Source organism: Balaenoptera ricei, chromosome 18 (genome assembly GCF_028023285.1).
Source record: "Balaenoptera ricei isolate mBalRic1 chromosome 18, mBalRic1.hap2, whole genome shotgun sequence".
Lineage (NCBI taxonomy): Eukaryota > Metazoa > Chordata > Mammalia > Artiodactyla > Balaenopteridae > Balaenoptera > Balaenoptera ricei.
Window position 1 is genome coordinate 56,714,844 of NC_082656.1, and position 4,930 is coordinate 56,719,773.

Below are 4,930 nucleotides of genomic sequence, written 5' to 3' on the forward strand. Positions count from 1 at the left end.
ATGATTAATTAGTTGTTAAAATGTGTTCATAAAGAGTTCTCATCACTTTGGAAAAATCCTATGTAACGTATTGCATTATAAGGTTAAGTGAAAAAGAGAATACAGAGAATCATTCACTGTGTTTATTTCTCCTTGCCCCCATAAAAAACTATGCTTAGGAAAAAAGACCGGAAGTAAATACCTTGTCTATCTTTTTTATATGTTCAAATTTTCTATAATAAGAAAAATGTTTATGGGACTTCCCTGGTGGTCCAGCGGTAAAGAATCTGCCTTACAATGCAGGGGACGCGGGTTTGATCCCTGGTCAGGGAACTAAGATCCCACATGGCACGGGGCAACTAAGCCCATGTGCCACAACTACTGAGCTCGTGTGCCTCAACTAAAGAGCCTGTGTGCCACAAACTACAGAGCCCACGCACCCTGGAGCCTACGCGCCACAACTAGAGAAGCCTGCGCACCACAATGAAAGATTCTGCAATCCTCAGTGAAGATCCTGTGTGCCACAACTAAGACTCGACGCAGCCAAAAAGTAAATAAAATAATAAATAAATAAAAATAAATAATAAATAAATCTTAAAAACAGAAAAATGTTTATGAAAAAACTTTAGTTATTAAAATTATAAAGCATATTTAAAATTTCTTTTTGGTTAATGTTTATATTTGGTATTAGAGGAACTCTAAATTGAGATTGTTATGAAAGTTTATTAAAAATTCTCCTGAAAATTTTGGCTATTTATTTTCCCAGATGCTCACTTTGAGAATGACTTAGTTGACTCTGAAGATACTTTTATTTCTAATAAGTTATCAAGTCCATATTCCTTAAAGATATGATTTTTACTTATTTGTCTGATAAACAAAATGAAACATTTTTTTCCCTGAAGAAACAAGTCATTGGTAGTCCTTAAGACTGAACTCTTTGAACTGACATTTTAACCTCTCTAAGGCTGGCAAATAGATTGTGGGTGGAATAAAAAGTACATGTTTCACAAATGATTTTTGTCTTCCTTCATTGATCTGAGTACTTTAGAAACCAAAAATACCTTTTGCATATGCCATATGTATACAACCTAAGCTGACTTTTCCATAAAGCAGGGACTACATTGCACACACTAGTCTGGACTTCTCCTGAAATGTATGGAACAGACTTTTGAATTGCTTACTATCAACATGAATCATTATGCTACCAGCTGCCATTTACTGAACACTGACTATCTGGCAGGCACTACACGAGGTATTTTGTTATCTTATTAAATTCTTACTCCACTCCAGTGAGCTGGGTAATTTCATTTCCATTTTACAAATGAGAAAATTGATATGCAAAGAGAAAATTCAACATGGCCAAGGTCAGTTGCTATATAAGTGACAGAGCCAGCTTTCAAATTCAGGTCTGCCAGGGGTAGTAATTGTGAAGATTAAATAAAGAACCCAGGTGAAAACAACCCAAATATCCATTGATGGATGAATGGATAAACAAAGTGTGGTATATACATATAACATATAACGAAATATTATTCAGCCTTAAAAAAGGAATGAAATTCTGATATGTACTACAACACAGATGAACCTGAGGAAATTATGCTAAATGTAATAAGTCAGACACAAAAGGACAAATACTGTACATTCCACCTGTATGAGGTACTCAGAATAGTCAAATTCATAGAGACAGAAAGTAGAATGATGGTTGCTAGACGCTAGGGGGAGAGGGGAAAGGGAAGTTAAAGTTTAATGGGTAGGGAGTTTCAGTCTGGGATTATGAAGAAGTTCTGGAAATAAATGGTGGTGATGGTAGCACAACAATGTATGACTGTATTAATGCCACTGAAATGTACAGTTAAAAAGAGTTAAATGGTAAATTTTACGTTATATATATTTTACCACAATAAAAGGTAACTCATGAAAACTCTTTAGCAGAGTTCTAGCCCATTATAGAACAAATACAAGGTTGAGGATCATAAAAGACTCTACCTATAATAATAAATGAAAGTGGGAAGGAGATCATTAGTGAGATGCCATTTAAGTGGTCCGACCTAGTTCTATTTATATTTAGGATAAATGAGGGAAAATTTCATAGCGAACTATTAGATATTTCCTAAACCTCATTTACAAAGTATGATATTTTGGTTACCTTTTGTCATATTTCCTTGTTGATATCAAAAAATTCTTTAAAAAATAAGACAGCATCCTAAGAATGGATGCTGTGCATCTATTACATAGCAATGAAATGAAGGCTTCAATCAATTATAGTCAATAAATCAATAATGAGGGCCTACTTTATGTAAGGTCCCATGTTAGGTACTGAAAGTAGACACATCTTATCCTCTACAGCCAGCCTGAAGGCAGGGGAAGTACAAAAAGCTGTAAAAAAGAGAGGTGAGCAGGCCAAACGGCTAAAGCCTTTTGAAGGGAGCATTGAAAGGAATAGACAGAGAGATGGCAGCCTGACACTCACAGAGACAAACATGCTTGCTCTCATTCCCTGAAACTAAAGATCAGATATGAAAATATATTCAAATAGACCAGATGATGATGGATAGTTCTGCACCAATTTATTCCTCCTGACCCTATTTTAGAGTATGATTTCCCCTGTCCCCACCTTTGGCGTTTTAAACACATGCATAAGAGAAGGAGGCAGAAAGTGAAGGAGATCACCTAGATCTGTCCACTTGCCTGAAGCCTGGTTCTTAACACCAAGAAGAGTGAAAAAGGATATCCATATCCGTAAATATGACAAAGGACCAATTATTCCCAGAAAAATGAGTTGCTGCAAACCCGAAACAAACGCAGGCAATTCAATAAAAAAATAAGTAAATGAACAGATAAGCAGAGATGATCTCCAGGTGGTCAATAAAGATATGAAAAGGAGTTCAACTTTATTAATCTTCAGGAAAAGCTAAACTGAAATCACAATGAGATGGAACTATAGTCCCATTGTAATGGCTGAAATAAAAAAGACAGAAGATGCCAAATGTTTGTGAGGTTGTTTTGCAACTGAAATTCTCATACATTGATAAGAGGAGGGGAATTGGTATAGCCATTTTGCAAAACCATCTGGCAGTATCTACTTTTTAAAAAAAATTTTTATTGGAGTATAGCTGCTTTACAATGTTGTGTTAGTTTCTACTGTAGAGCAAAGTGAATCAGCTATACGTATACATATATCCCCTCTTTTTTGGATTTCCTTCCCATTTAGGTCACCACAGAGCACTGAGTAGAGTTCCCTGTGCTATACAGTAGGTTCTTATAAGTTATCTCTTTTATACATAGTATCAATAGCATATATATGTCAATCCCAATCTCCCAGTTCATCCCACCCCCCTTCCCCCTTCGTATCCATACGTTCGTTCTCTACATCTGTGTCTCTATTTCTGCTTTGTAAATAAATCATCTATACCAATGTTTTCAGATTCCACATATATGCGTTAATATACGATATTTGTTTTTCCTTTTTCTGACTTACTTTACTCTGTATGACAGTCTCGAGGTCCATCCATGTCTCTACAAATGACCGAATTATGTTCTTTTTAATTGCTGAGTAATATTCCATTGTATATATGTACCACATCCTCTTTAGCCATTCCTCTGTTGGTGGACATTTAGGTTGTTTCCATGTCCTGGCTATTGTAAATAGTGCTGCAATGAACATTGGGGTGCATGTATCTTTTTGAATTACGGTTTTCTCTGGGTATATGCCCAGTAGTGGAATTGCTGGGTCATATGGTAATTCTATTTTTAGTATTTTAAGAAACCTCCATATTGTTCTCCATAGTGGCTGTATCAATTTACATTCCCACCAACAGTGCAAGAGGGTTCCCTTTTCTCCACACTCTCTCCAGCATTTATTGTTTGTAGGTTTTGTGATAATGGCCATTCTGACCAGTGTGAGGTGATATCTCATTGCAGTTTTGATTTGCATTTCTCTAATAATTAGTGATGGGGAGCATTTTTTCATGTGTTTGTTGGCCATCTGTATGTCTTCTTTGGAGAAATGTCTATTTAGGTCTTCTGCCCATTTTTTGGATTGGGTTGTTTGTTTTTTTGATATCGAGCTGCATGAGCTGTTTGTATATTTTGGAGATCAATCCTTTGTCAGTTGCTTTTTTTGCAAATATTTTCTCCATTCTGAGGGTTGTCTTTTTGTCTCGTTCATGGTTTCCTTTGCTGTGCAAAAGCTTTTAAGTTTCATTAGGTCCCATTTGTTTATTTTTGTTTTTATTTCCATTCCTCTAGGAGGTGGGTCAAGGAGGTGATTTATGTCAAAGAGTGTTCTGCCTGTATTTTCCTCTAAGAGTTTTATAGTGTCTGGCCTTACAATTAGGTCTTTAATCCATTTTGAGTTTATTTTTGTGTATGGTGTTAGGGAGTGTTCTAATTTCATTCTTTTACATGTAGCTGTCTGGTTTTCCCAGCACCACTTATTGAAGAGTCTGTCTTTGCTCCATTGTATATTCTGGCCTCCTTTGTCGTAGATTGGGTGACCATAGGTGGATGGGTTGGCAGTATCTACTAAAGCTGAACATACACATACTGTATAATCCAGCATATCCACTTGTAGGAATACACACATCAGAAATGAGTACATATGTTGACCAAAATATGTGCAAAAATATTCTTTGCAGTACTGTTCATAATAGCCCTGTGATGGGTTGAATTACGTCCCCCCTCCAATTCATATGTTGAAGTCCTAACCCCCAATATCTCAGACTGTGTCCTTATTTGGAAATATGGTTGTTGTAGATGTTATAAGTTAAGATAAGGTTGGGGGCTTCCCTGGTGGCACAGTGGTTAAGAATCCGCCTGCCAATGCAGGGGACAGGGGTTCGGGCCCTGTTCTGGGAAGATCCCACATGCAGCGGAGCAACTAAGCCTGTTGGCCACAACTACTGAGCCTGTGCTCTAGGGCCCACGAGCCACAACTTCTGAAGTCCGCAGG